Source organism: Diceros bicornis, chromosome 25, assembly GCF_020826845.1.
Source record: "Diceros bicornis minor isolate mBicDic1 chromosome 25, mDicBic1.mat.cur, whole genome shotgun sequence".
NCBI classification, from domain to species: Eukaryota; Metazoa; Chordata; class Mammalia; order Perissodactyla; family Rhinocerotidae; genus Diceros; species Diceros bicornis.
This window is the reverse complement of record NC_080764.1, coordinates 47,076,935-47,092,623: the sequence shown is the minus strand read 5'-3', so window position 1 is coordinate 47,092,623 and position 15,689 is coordinate 47,076,935.

Sequence of the window (15,689 nt, the reverse complement as noted above, 5' to 3'; positions counted from 1 at the left end):
TGCATTCATTACTTCACATCTAACAATCACTCTTTGAACACAGTTTGCATATGCATCAATCACTCTATACACACTATTCTCCTAACATTTCCCCTTTTGCACACTCTGAACTATTCCATAATCACTCCTTGCACACTCTCTGTATGGTAATCAACAGTCAGTCTTTGATCACTCATTGCTTGTTATTCTTCAACAAGAACTCTTCATACTCTCATTCTATAGCATCCAACATGCAATCTTGGCTCTTCAACTATCCATTATTCAACACTCAGTCTTTGCACACTCACTGTATCCTATTCAACAATCACTTTATACACATTCACTGTGAGCAATTTAACAGTCACTTTTCCCCATTCAATGTGTGCAATTTAAAAACAGCTTTTTACTGTGTGTAATTAAAAACTCACTTCTTGTACACTCATTCTGCCCAGTCCAATTTCTACTCCTTGCATTCAACAATATGCCATTCAACAATCACTCCTTATGAACTTACTGTGTACCACTCAACAACCTCTGTGTGCATATTCACTCTAAGTAATTTTAAAAACACTCTTGGAACACTCATTTTGCACTATCCAAATTCTATTTATTGTAAACACACTCTGCTCACTTTGAGTGATGCCACAACCAGTCTCTGCACAGTCATATACACAAATCAAATTCCACTTCTTGCAACACACTCTAAGACATCAAAATCACCCATAGCACACAAACTGTGTGTTATTCAACAACCTATCATTGCATACAGCTGCTCTTTGCACACTCACTGTGTGTATTTAACAACCACTATTTACAAACTATCCAAGGCTGTGGACTATCCACTTCTAAGGTTGTTCAGGTGACCAGCCTCTCAGGTACACTCATTTTGCAGAACCCAACTTCCACTCTTTATTACCAGCACTTGGGAATTCAACACTCACTCTTGGCACACTCAATATCTGCAATATATACTGTACACACACTCATTCTGCTCCATCCAACTTACGATTCTTGACCACTCACTCTGAGTTGTTCAACCATCTCTCACACATAGCTTGTGTCTTATTTAACAATTACAACTTATCACTCACTGTGATTTAACAGCCATCCTTGCACATTCACACTAAATAATTCAACAACCACCCTTTGCACATTTATTCTGCTCCATACAACATCTGCTTCTTGTACACCGTTTTCTATTCAAACACCACTCCCTGCAATCATGCTGTGTGCTATTCAAGAACAACTCCATACACATTCACTCATTCTGTGCCATCCAAATTCCACTCTTTACCTCCATGGTGTCCCATTCAACAATCATTCCTTACACACTCCCTGTGTAAAATTCAACAACTGTGTTATGTATTCTCAGCTGGTCCAATCAACCTCCATTTCTTGCATACTCACTATTTTGCATTCAACAATCACTCTTGACACACACACACTGTATACCATTCAATATACTCTATGTACACATCTGGTGTTTCAACAACTACTCCTTGCACTCATTATCTGTGATTCAGCAACCACTCTTTGGACACTCACAGTGTGCAATTTAACAACCACTCTTTGCATACTCGTTTTGCGCAATCCAATTTTCTCTCCTCAAATGCTCACTGTTTGTGATTCAAAAGCCTCTCTTGACACATTGATTTTTCTCCATCCACTTACACCCCTTACACACCACTATTGCTCATTTAACAATTATTTCCTCCATACTCACTCCGTATGGATCAACAAGCAGTCTTTTAAACAAATTCTGGACCTTCCAATTTCCATTCTTTGCACATTTATTCTACGCAATTCAACAATAAATCTTTGCCAGCTCACTGTGGGCAATTTAACTTCCACTCATTGTATATACTCACTGTATAATCCAACCACCACTTTACACAGGTGTACCCCATCATCCAACTTCAAATTCTTGCACACCAAACTTTGTCTATTCAACCCTTGCACGCTCATTCTCCACAATTTAGATGCCACTCCTTTCACATCAATTATTTGCTATTCTACAATTGCTCCTTGAACACACACTGTGTGCTCTTCTTGAACTTGACCTTGATTTTTATTTTTATTTTGAATTTTATCTTGACGTTGGACTTGATATTCCCTTTGATGCTGACTTTGAAATTTACCTTGACCTTGACTTGATTTTGACTCAAACACCTATTACTGCTTTATGTCCACACCATGTCTTGTTTAGTTTTTGAATTTGAATCCTTTACCTTTAGCTGGACTCTGTTCTTCATCTGAATCATTGCTATGATTCAGACACTCGTTCTTTCCTAGAACAATGTCCAGAACATGTATATCATTAACTGTCAAGTAGGATTTAAACTTGACTTTGATCTTGAACTTGATTTTGGCATCGACCTTGGTATTTTTGTCCTGTTAAGAACCTCTTCCTGTCCCAAATTATTATCTACCATATGTAGCCTAAAGTACAGCACATTAAATTTCTCTTTGACCTTGATGTAAATGATGATTCAGAGCCACTTCTCATGCAGACCATGTATAGTCTTGATTGTAAACATGAACTTGAATTTTATTTGGTCCTTGGTTTTGAATTTAACCTTACTCTTAATATGGACTCAGACTTTGAAATTTAGCTTATTATGTCTTTGAACTGATCTTAGCTTTGAACTTGACCTATAATTAACCCTTGCCAGTCAGGGTCCAGAGAAAAGGACAGTAGAGCCTTGCGAGGTCTGAGGATAACCACAATTCAAACCTCCTCATCAGTGATGCCATGCAGGAACTGCTGATCACAAGGTAGAGCCTGATGGGCTAGAGCAGGCCCTATACAACAGGCCTGGAGGGCCTGATGACTGAGTGCAAGTGCTTGGGTTTAAACCGTGCATGCATGAGCCAATGTGACTGAGCATTCAGGCTTCTTGGGATTTATGCCTGGGTCCCAGCCATGTAGGACAGACTGAATCACAGCCTAGAGCTTCTGGGGGACACTATAGGCTGCCATGGTCTAGCAATTTTCAATAAAGAGATGCCTATTCCCCTAAAGCCTGATCTCATGGAAATTCATTAGCCTTGTGTTCCAGGACAGTGCTGAGGACTCAGCTCATTAGAAACACCTGGGAGACATCACTGACACAGAGGCCTGTGTATCTTTGCTGCACAGGGCCATAAAGGGTCTGGCTCAAATGACCTTCCCCACTCCCCAACAGGAGTGCAGTCTGGTAAACCACTGGCACCAGGAAGTTGGCCTGCCAGGCTGAGGCAGTCCCCTTTTTACAGGCCTAGAAGGTATGGATGCCTGAATGCAGGTGCTGTGGTAGCCAATTGCAAATACACAAGCTGCACTAACTAGGCATCCATGCTCCCTGGTACTAGTCCCCAGATTTTGGCTATGTAGGGATGGTCTGGGCAACAGGCAGGGGCTTCAGGGGGACACTATGGTCTTCCAAGGTTCATCCAGCTCCAAAACAAAATTATGAATACACCTGAACTCAGATCTCGTGAGATCAGAACCAGATCTCATGGGATCTTGGAGCCGTTGCAGTCCAGACCAGGGCTACAAGGGATAGGAGACAGCCAGGAATCGGGATTGCCAGTCAGGCCTCAGGGAAAAGAAGAGGGCATTATGAGGTCTGAGGGCAACTACAATTCAAACCCCCTTATCAACAAAGCAGTGTAGCAGACCACTAGCCCCAGGAGAGTGCCTGGTGGGTGAGGGCAGGCCTTATCTAACAGACCTTGAGGGCATGAGGATGGAGGGCAGGTGCTCTAGTGGAAACTGCGATTGCATGGCACAGTGTGACTGCACACTGAGGATCCTTGGGATGCTTACCCACTACTGGGGCAGGTAGGGACATACCAGGCCACAAGCAGGAAATTCTGGAAGACACACCATGCTGCCGAGGTTCACTCCACTAAAAAGGAGACACATTTTCTCTAAAGCCAGATTTCACAGCAATTTCTTAGCCTTGCCAGCTGTCGGGGGAAGAGGGAGAATCTCCCTCTGCCCTTTTCCTTAAGGTTCTTATGGCTGGCCAAATAATTAACAAGACAGGTTAGCAGGAGAAAATAATACCAAGTTTAATAACATGTATACATGGGAGAAAGCAGGGACACTGTGTTTCTCAACACAATAGCAGAAATTCTCGTCTTAAATACCGTGTTCAGCCAAGGACAAAGGAGGATGTTGGGGGTGGGGGGAGTCAGTTACAGGAGATCACCACTAAAGCACAGTAAACAAGAGTAAGGTTATTATGCAGATTTAAGGCCTCAACTTCTACATTGATAAGCCTCTAGAAATGAGGCCATCCCCCCCTCTTCCCAAAACAGAGAGGGAGATACCTTTACAAATGGAGATTTTCCTTATAAATGTAAATGATTGTCTGGCAACTCCTCGCAGGGCCATCTAGAGAATGTGGCCAGAGAGACAGAACTTCCGATAAGATGGGCTTGTTGGTGCCTTTTCTATTGTAACCTCTATCCTACATTATCTTTACAGCCATCATGATAGATCTGTTCCAGGAAGGAGCCACCATGTCAAATTCTTTAGGCAGCTAGTGGGGGAGGTCAAATGTCCCTCAGAGAAAATAATCAAGGTAAAGAGATATATTTTAGGATGGCCAAATCTTGATCTCCCACAGTCCCGCCTTTGAAACTACAAGTTTTACGGTCTTTTTGAAACTTAAAGAAGTTTTATAGTCTAGAAGCTGAGTTGGTAGGCTGTTTTATCTCACTGAACACATTTCTTAGTCTTGATAATAGATCAGTTTAATTAAGTTTATTTTAGAAGGTGGTGATACATGTGGGCTCTCAAGGTTATGCCTATATTATGGAAGCAAGCAATCAAGTATTTAATAGAAGCATTTCTGTGTAAACAAAAGAAAAACAAGGTTAATGTTTGGAGCAAATTGTAAACCAGTTTCTGAGTTCAGAGGACAGCCAGTTAAGAAGATTTTCAGATGTTAGCGTCAAAGTATCTTTTGTAGTTTAAATGTCCCTGTTGGTGTCGTCAGGTCATCTCTTAAGTTTATATCAAGTCTATCAGCTTCAGTTTGTAAGGCTTTAGGAAAAAGGGCAGGTTTAGTTTTTAGTGATTTTAAATGAAAATGATGGAAAAAATAAAAAATGTTAGTTTGGATATCTGTAGCTAGATATTTTAGGAGACTAGAAGAAATCAGGATCCAGTCTAGTCAACAGATATAAAACAAAAACCTCAGAAGACAATTAACAAAACTAGGATCTAATATCTGCAAATGTATACTATAGTTTTTACTGAAATATAATTTTTTTTAAATCACCCTCATTTTTATTAAGGATAGCCAAATTAAAACTAACTAGTTTGCAAAATAAGTCTAGTTCTAATAGAGTGGGCCCAATTATTTATATAAGTACAGCAAGACTAGCAATTGATCACATAGGCTCTTTTAAATCTGCTTTGCTGGAACTTTTTATAAGGAATCTCAGATCGAACTTTAAAGGCCTCTCCAGGCCAGGAAAGCCAAGCCAAGGATTTTGTCATCAGACTTTGTCTGTAATACCTACAGATTTGGGTGAATTCTTCTCTTCCAAAGTTCTCCCACAATATTTCGAGGTTCCTTGTGCCTGCCAGATAAATGACATTTTTTACTTATCCTGGTAAGTGCTGCTTAGAACATAAGGTACCAGGCCAATATTTCCACGTGGCTTTATTCTATAAAATCCAATCTTTATTCCTCAAAAGCTGTATGGTTATATCACAAATATGATGTTCTAGTCACAACCTTGGTTATATAACTAATGTTTTTAATTGTGTCTTGTTATAAGGAGAACAGATTTTTATTGAACTTATACAAATAACTATATTGCCATGAAAACAACAATATTTACTCACTAAGAGTTTTTAAATTTGAGGGATTAGATAGAGAGAAAAAGATAAATATTTCAATTTTGCTTACAAAAATATCATTTACCAAATTGTTGTCATAGCTAGCTCAGGAGAAAAGAGAAATAGTTTTTCTTAAATCTGAAAAAACAAAACATTAAAAATTTAGCAATACTTTAAATGAAAAATCATAAAAATTATAATCATCTGTATCAGTTTATTCAGTCTTGTATAATCCATTGTTGATCCCAATCTTTTTGTTAGCAGCTTCATTAAGTTATCAGTCTCTCTATCAGATTTTTGAAATTTTTTACCAAGTTCAGTTTTATGATCAGAAAATTTGTCAGAAACCTGTGTTCTAGTGTAAATGTCAGAGTCTTTTTTATGAATTTTTTTGAAGTTGAGACATATTTTGCAAAAGCATTAAAGCCAAGAAATAAGTCTGTAAACAAGACCTCAAAATGGCAATTGACAAGGAAATTTGGTTAATTTTGTGACATACAACACTTTAAAATAATAATAACCAGAATTATGACTGATAACCAGGACAGATCAGAATTTCAGTAATGTTATATAATTTTAAAACACCTATATCAATAACATTTACCCACAAAATATCACCTAAGCAGGCTTATCATCACTTGTCTGACAATATTTTCCATGTAATTTAACATACTGAATAAGCCTAATAAGTTTAGTATCTTTTCCCTTATAGGAAGAGAGCAAATTTCTTTGAGAAGTTCCAGGGCCCTTTGAAAACTCTCAAAGAAAAAAAGTAAAAAAAAGACTTTATTTAAGATATGAATTTTGGGGAGCTTGTCAAAAATATAAAAAGTTAAAGCAAACAGAGCATTAACAGTCCAAAAAGCCTTAATGGAGAGACCTCAGTCTTTTGAACACAGGAAATTATTTTAACAGTTTTTTTTTTTTCTGTCTTTTAGGTAGACTTACCCAAAGGTAAAGAAAAATCTTTTACAACCTCTTTATCAAGTTCAAGAAAATTATCTTTTTAAGAGAAATAAGACCAAATTATAACTTTGTATGAGCTTACTTCTGATATTAAAACTCATTTACTTAATTAAATTTATTCTAATCTTAGCCAACTTGACCATGTAAACACTCTTTTCAGAATTTCTCTTCTACAAAGCTATAACTTTTTTTTTACAATCAGAATTTGTCCCATGTCTTTCTTTTCCCTCCTAGTACTTGAAGACAAATTTATCTTTCTTAATCAATCAAACAAAATATTTTTATTTTTTTTTCCTTTTTTATACATCTTACTTTCCTTGTACACAGACATATATTTTTTAATATTTAGTAGCTTTAATCACATGTACTAATTAGAAATTTTAACTCTTAGAAACCCCAATTTGTAAGTAAAAACTAAGTAAACAATTATAAACTTTCTTTTACATTAGTATCTTGTGGCTTGGAAAATTTATAAACACTTCATAACTTCTAGAAATATGTTCCTTTATAGTACAATCTTTTAATAAAACACATGTTTACCAATAGACCCAAAACACCTTTTAGTTTTCCTGTAATGAAAAGCCAAATGTAGACAAATGTACGTTTAACAATCAATGTCTAATATCTTATCTTATTTGGAAATGATGATACTCAGAGAATTTTTATCATAAATTTAGCAAAACTCTAAAGTTTTAAGTCACCAAAAAGAGTTTGGAAGCTGTAACTACCATAACACATAATTATTATTTAAAGTTCACCCAACATTCATCTTTTTTACAGCTATTTAGTTACTTGTTTCCCATAATTATTTAGATTGCTTACAAGACTTTATAAGACTTCAGATAAAATTAGCCATCATTTAAATTACTGTTTTTGTTAACCAGTTCTGTAATAGAAATAACATCAATTTTTTTCCTACAAAATTTCATGTAAATTTTATCATCTCATACCTTTAAACATAGTTATCATTAAGATTTTTATCAATAGGTCTTGGTCTTCTAATTTTGAACAAGGGAAGCATTCCCAGTCAGACATTTTAAAACATACTCAGGCAAAGTTGATGTAACCTCTATATAAAATTAGCTCAAACATTTTAACCTTTATAATCTTATCAACACTTACACTTTTACATGTTTTCAATTTAATTGTAACCTGAGTCAAGGTCTTAAGGCTATTTAAATTTTTTCCTTCCTTTTTCTGGCCTTTTTTTTAGGTACTAATTAAACAATTGTATGAGAGCTCTCAAAACATTTATTTTCCCCCAATTTAGAAGTTTTTCCAATTCCAAGGATCCGTAGTCTGGCCATTGACGAGTAGGATCTTCATTTGTATATTTATTCCAATAGTGACTTGAACCAATAAGCCTTTTTAAGGAAAGACCCGGAGGTAACTTTCCACGCTTAGACCATGGACGCAAGAGGCATCCCTGGTGAGGGCGCAGATGATGTAGCCCCCATGATCCACAGAATTGACTCCCAAAGATATTCAGAGAAAGTAAAGACCTTCGTTGCACAGGCGGTAAGGATGGTGTCTCCGGTCTCCCACAATAGTGTGGGACGCCTCCAGTCACAGACCCGCTAATCTGTGACACTGGGTGGGCGATACTGGAATGGGATTTTTCCAGCACTAACAAGCAAAGAAGGTTAAGACGACAAAAGCCCTTATGGACTGGGCCCTTTATGACGAACTCCCCTGAGATCTTGGCACAGCTGGACAAAGAGACAGTTCGGAACCCCAGTCTACTTGACTGGCCACCAAGGGGCACCCCGGTAAATGCACCTCCGTATGGTGGAGACCAAGGAGAATATTTTCACTGGTCACAAAGCCAAGTTCTCAGGACACAGAACAAGACAGAGACTACTCTGGGAGGAAAAGGGATCAAGATCAAAACCAAGAGTATTCTACCAAATTTAAACCAAGAGTCACTAAAAGCACAAGAAACTAGTTTCCCAAATATTTTCTCCTGCCAATCTAAATTTAGAAAGAGAAAAAATTCTCACCATTTCCTTCTGCCGGCCTCCGCAGACAAGAGATTCTGGGAGGCTGACATGATAAGAAGTCTTACCTTTTGCTGGCTTTCGTCAGGCCTTCCCATATCTCATCATCTGCAGTAGTCCAGGGAGAAGGCAGGTCTTCCAGCCAGAGAAGGCAACTTGCCAGCCAGTGTGGATCCTGCCAACTATGCCAAAACTGTCGGGGGAAGAAGAAGAATCTCCCTCTGCTCTTTCCCCTAAGGTTCTTATGGCTGGCCAAATAATTAACAAGACAGGTTAGCAGGAGAAAATAATACCAAGTTTAATAACATGTATACATGGGAGAAAGCAGGGACACTGTGTTTCTCAACACAATAGCAGAAATTCTCGTCTTAAATACCGTGTTCAGCCAAGGACAAAGGAGGATGTTGGGGGTGGGGGGAGTCAGTTACAGGAGATCACCACTAAAGCACAGTAAACAAGAGTAAGGTTATTATGCAGATTTAAGGCCTCACCTTCTACATTGATAAGCCTCTAGAAATGAGGTCATCCTCCCCTCTTCCCAAAACAGAGAAGGAGATACCTTTACAAATGGAGATTTCCCTTATAAATGTAAATGACTGTCTGGCAACTCCTCGCAGGGCCATCTAGAGAATGTGGCCAGAGAGACAGAACTTCCGATAAGATGGGCTTGTTGGTGCCTTTTCTATTGTAACCTCTATCCTACATTATCTTTACAGCCATCATGATAGATCTGTTCCAGGAAGGAGCCACCATGTCAAACTCTTTAGGCAGTTAGTGGGGGAGGTCATATGTCCCTCAGAAAAAATAATCAAGGTAAAGAGATATATTTTAGGATGGCCAAATCTTGATCTCCCACACAGCCCAGACAGTGCCAGGGAGTCAGCTCATGTGAAAAACCTGGGAAACATCACTCCCAAAGAAACCCTGTGTATCTTCCAGGCACAGGACAAGTAAGGGTCTGGCTAAATAACATTTCCAGCTCAGCATCAAGAGTTCAGTTCAGGAAACCACTGGCTTCAGAAAGATGGCCTGCTAGGCTGGGGCGGCTCTCATTTCACAGGTCAAGAAGCCCTCAGATATTGCTGGAAGCAACTGCGCATGTGCAAGCCATACTGAATAGGCATCTAGACTCCCTGGTATCGATTACCAGGTCTGGCATGTGTAAGGATAGTTCAGGCCACAGATGGGATCTTCTGAGGGATAATCCAGGCTGCCAGCGTACTTCCAGTACCAAAAAGAGTTACTATTTCCCCTGATGCAGATTTTATGGGATTAGAGAGGCCGAACTTGCAGGATCATGAAAGCCATGCAGGGCCTGCTGGAAGACAGGTGGGAAACACAATTGCCAGAGTGGCCCCAGGGAACAAGGAGAGCAAGGTCTCATGGATTCTGAGGGTAACCACAGTTCAAACCTCCTCTTCAACTGCCCCAAGCAAGAAATCACTGGCCAGAGGATAAGGCCTGGTGGGCTAGGGCAGCCTCTATCCAACAGGCCTGGAGGACCTGATGAGTGATGGCAGGTGCTTGGGTGCAAACCATGCAAGCGTAGGCCAATGACTCAGCATCCAGACTGCCTCTATTATTTCCTGGGTCTCAAATTATAGGGAAAGACAGACCACAGAGGGGGTCTACTGGGTGACACAACGTGCTGCCAAAGTCTAGCCTCTACCAAAAAAGAGACACCTGTTTCCTGGAAGCCAGATGGCACAGGATTTCCTCAGCCTTGTTATCCTGGGCAGTGCCAAGGAGTCAGATCATGAGAAACACCTGGGAAACCTCATTCTCACAAAAACCCTGTCTATCATCCTGGCACAGGGCCAGTAAGGGTCCAGCTCAACAACCTTTCCAGGTCTGCATCAGGAGTGCAGAGTGAGAAAGGGCTGTTCCAGGAAGATGGCCTGCTGGACTGGAGCAGCCCCGTTTCAAGTGCGAAGGAGCCCTGGATTCCTGAAGGTGGTGCTGTAGGAGCCAACTGCCCTGGCACGTGCCACACTAGCTAGGCACCCAGGCTCCCTGGTGTCAGTCGCTGGGTCTGGGATCTGTAGCAATAGTTCAGGCCACAGGCAAGAGCTTCTGTGGCATAGTCTAGGCTGCCAGGGTTTCTCCAGCTCTAACAGAAAGTTACTAATTACCCTGATGCCAGATCTTGTGGGCTTAGGGAGACAGATCTCATGAGATCTCAAAAGCAACAGAGAGATACTAATTCCCTTGATGTCAAGTCTTGCAGGATCAGGGAAGCTGTCTCATGGTGCCTCAAGACAATTCCAGGCCTCTTCAGGGCTCCTTGGGATGTAGACAGCTGGAAATCATGATTGCCAGATTGGCCCCAGGGTAAAAGGATAGCAGGGCCTTATGTGTTTGGAGGATAACCACGATCAAACCTCTTTTTCAATGACGCAAAGCAGAAAAGCCCTGGCCACAGGATAATGCCTGGTAGGTAGGGCAGGCCCCATCCAACAAGCCAGGGGTAGCTGATGGCTGTGGGCAGGGGTTTTGTTGTGAACTGTGCACGGACAGCTCAGGTTGACTCAGCATCAGACTCTCGATTCTTTTTCCAGGTTCCATACATATAGCAAAAATTCAGACCATAGCGGGGGAGTCCTGGGTGACACACAGTGCTGCCCAGGTTCACCCCATGCCAAAAAAGAGATTCCCCGGGAGCCAGTTGGCACAGGATTTCCTTAGCCTTGCTTTCTCGGGCATTGCCAGGGAGTAAGGTCATGAGAAACACCCAGAAGACCCCACTCCCACAGAAACCCTGTGTAGCTTCCCTGCACAGGGCCATAAAGAGTCTGGCTCAAAAGACTTTCCTCGCTCTGCATAAAAACCGCATTGGAGGAAACCGCTGTCCCAAGAAGATGGCCTGCTGGGCTGGATTGCACCCCATTTCACAGGTCAAGGAGTCCTAGATTCCTGAAGGCAGGTGCTGCAGGAGCCAAATGTGCATGCATATGCCACACTAACTTGGCATTTATGCTCCCTGTCTTGTCACCAGGTCTGCAATGCGTAGGGATAGTCCTGACCACAGACAAGAGCTTTCATGAGATATTCCAGGGTTCCTGTGTCCCTCTAGCTGCAACAGGGATATATTAATCCCCCTATGCCAAATCTCACAGGATCAGGGAGGCAGAACACACAAGATCTCAGAAACCATTCCAGGCCTTTCTAGGGCTCCATAGGATGGAAGACAGCTGAGTATCATGTTGTCAGACAGGATTCAGGGTAAATGGATGGCAGAGCATAACCAAAATTCAAACCTCCTCTTGAATTGGCACAAAAGCGGGGAACCACTGGCCCCAGGTTAATGCCTGGTGGGCTAGAGGAGGCACTCCCAACAGGCTTGGGGGGGCCTGATGCCTGAGGACATGTGTTCCTGTTCCTACTGTGCATGCACAGGCCAGGTTCAATCAGCATTCAGGCTCCCTCAATTCCTTTCCTGGTTTCTGGCTGTACGGGGACAGACCAGACCCAGAGGGGTACTTCTGGGTGACACACCATGCTACAAGGTTCAGCCCATACCCAAAAAGAGACGTTTTACTCCTGAAGCCAGATGGCATGGGATCTCCTTAGCCTTGCCATCCCAGGCATTGCTGGGGAGTCAGATTATTGGAAACACCTAGGATACCTCACTCCCTCAGAAAACTGGTGTATCTTCTCGGCATAGGCTATAAAGGATCTGGCTTAATTCTCCTGATGTCAGATCTCATGGAATCAGGGAGGCAGATCTCACAGGATCCAAGAAGCCATTCTGGGACTAATGGAGTCAGCTGGGAATCATGATTGCCAGAAATGCTCCAGGGAAAAAGGATAGCAGGAACTTATGGGATCTGAGGGTAAAGAAAACTCACACCTCCATTTCAATGGCACAAAGTGGACAACCTCCGGCAACATGGTAAGGCCTGACGGGTTAGTCAGGTGCTATCCAACAGGCCTGGAGGGCCTGATGCCTGAGGGCAGCTTCTCGGGTGCAAAATCTTCATGGGCAGGCCAGCTTGACTCACCATTCTGCCTGACTGTGATCAGTCCCCGCGTCCCTGCTAGATAAAGACAGGCTGGACCACAGTGGGGGACTTCTGGGTGATGCACCCAGCTGCCGGCATCCAGCCCATACCAAAAAAGAGTTTCCTGTTCTCCTGAAGACCTATCTCATGTGATTTCCTCAACCTTGCCATCCTGGGCAGTGCTATTGAGTCACTCCCATAGAAACCCTGTGTATCTTCCCTGCACAGGGCCATAAAGGGTCTGGCTCTAATGTTCTTCCCCACTCAGCATCAGAATTGCAGTGGGGAGAACTGCTGTCACAGGAAATTGACCTGCTGGGCTAGAGCAGCTCCCATTTCAAGGGTAAAGAAGCCCTGGATGCCTGAAGGCAGGTGAGATCCAGCTGCCCATGCATGTGCCACACTAACTTGGCGTTCAGGCTCCCTGGTATCAGTCACTGGGTCTGGGACCTGTAGTCATAGTCCCAGCCACAGTCAAGAGCTTCTGTGAAATAATCCATGCTGCCAGAATCCCTTTAACTCTAACACAGAGTTAATAATTGCCCTGATACCAGATCTTGTGGGCTCGGGGAGACCTCACAGGATCTCGGAAGCAACAGAGAGATACTAATTTCCTTGCTGTCAAGTCTCACAGGATCAGGAGGCTATCTTGCAGTATCTGGGAAACCAATCTGGTCCTCTCCATGGCTCCAAGGGATAGAAGACGGCTAGAAATCATGACTGCCAGACAGGAACAGGGTAAAAGAATTACAGGGCCTTATGGTGTCTGAGGGTAACCACAATTCAAACCTCCTCTTCTATGGCAAAAAGCAGGGAACTACTGGCCCCAAGATAAGGCCTGGTGGGCCAGGGCTTGACCCTATCTAACAGGCTTGGAGGGCTAATGACTGAGGGCAGGTGCTTGGGTGCAATCCATACATGCCAGGGTCAGTTTAACTCAGCATCCAGGTTCCCTGCATTCTTTTCTGGATCTCTGCCCTATATGGACAGACCAGACCAGAGCAGGTTCTTATGGGTGACACACCATGCTGCTAAGGTCCAACTCATCCCAAAAAAGAGATGCCTGTTCCTCAGAAGTCAAATGTCACTTCATTTCCCTAGCTTCGACATCCCCAGCAGTACTGGGGAGTGAGCTCATGAGAATCACCTGGGGGACCTTACTCCCACAGAGACCCTGTGTGTCTTCCTGGCACAGATCCAGTGAAGGCCTAGCTAAACAACCTGCCCATATTTAGATCAGGAGTGCAGTGTGAAGAACCACTGGCCACAGGAAGATGGCCTTCTGGGCTGTGGCAACCCCTGTTTCACAAGCCAAAGAGCCCTGGGTGCCTGAAGGCAGGTGCTGTGGGAGCCAACTATGCATGCATGTGCCAATGACTAGGCATTCAGGCTTCCTGGAATTAGTCACTAGTCTGGGACATGGAGGGATAGTCTGGGCCACATGCAGGAGCTTTCAGGGGATACTCCAGGCTGCCAGGGTCCCTTCAGCTTCAACAGAGACTTACTAAAAAGTCTACCAGGTCTGATCAGATCAGGGAGGCACATCTGGCGTCATCTTGGAAGGAACAGAGAGTGACTAATTTCCCTGAAGCCAAATCTCATGGGATCAGGGAGGGAGATCTAACAAATGTGAGAAGCCATTACCGGCCTGGCCAGAGCTCCATGGATAGGAGGCAGCAGGGAATCATGATTGCCAGACAGGCCCAGGATAAAAGAACTGCAGGGCCTTATGGGTTCTGAGGGTAACCACAATTCAAACCTCCTCTTCAATGGCAAAAAGCAGGAAATAGCTGTCCCTAGGATAATGCCTGGTGGGCTAGGGCAGGCCCTATTCAACAGGCCTGGAGGGCCGATGACTGAGGGCAGGTGTGATCTACACATGCTGGGCTGGCTTGACTCAGAATCCAGGCTCCCTTCATTTTTCGCCCAAGTTTAAGTCCTATAGGACCGACAAAACCACAGTGAAGGTCTTCTGAATAACACATATCAATGCAAATAATTCATAATCAATCTGTGAATCAAAATTGGGTTAGTTTATTATATAAGCCAGTTTTGAGGACTATAGCCTGAGAGAGAACCTTTACCAAGGAAGGAAGCACTCTGAAGAAACAGGGTATACAGCTCGGCTATACATCATCTTGGAACAAGGAACATATACCACATGACAGGAATGTCTCTTTTACTGCAGTCACAAGATGTTTTGCTAGCACAGCAGGTCAGTGGTCACAAGATGAGCACAGTAGGTCGGTGATTAATCTTTAATGTCTGGGAAGAAATGCTTATCTTTAAGTAAATGTTGATATGGGGGGAGGCACACATTCCTAGCTTTAAAGGCATAAACCTCAGCTTTGGGATGTTGTAAATGTTTAACGCAGATGTACAATGCATACTCAACAGGCCACGTCAGGTCTTTCTTGAAAAACAAGGTCAGACTGAATTAGTTTTAACCAAGTGGCTTCCTCATACCTCAACATATCTTATTGTTTTTCATTTATTCATCACACACCAGGGTGCCAAGGTCCAGCTCATCCCAAAGAATAGACGCCTGTTCCCTGGAAGCCAAAGGACACTTGATTCCCTTAGCCTTGCCATTCAGAGCAGTGCTGGGAGTCAGCTCATGAGAATCACATGGGAGAACTCACTCCCACAGCAACCCTGTGTGTATTTCCAGCACAAGGCCATAAACTGGCTCAAACGACCTTTCCTGCTCCACGTCTGGTATGCTGTGGGGGAAACATTGGCCCAAGGAACATGGCCCACTGGTCTGGAGTAGCTCCTGTTTCACAGGCCCAGGAGCCCTGACGCAAGAAGGCAGGTGCTGCAGGAGAAAACTGTGCATGCCTGTGCCACACTGCATAGGCCTCCAGGCACCCTGGTATCGGCAATCAAGTCTGGGACGTGTATGGA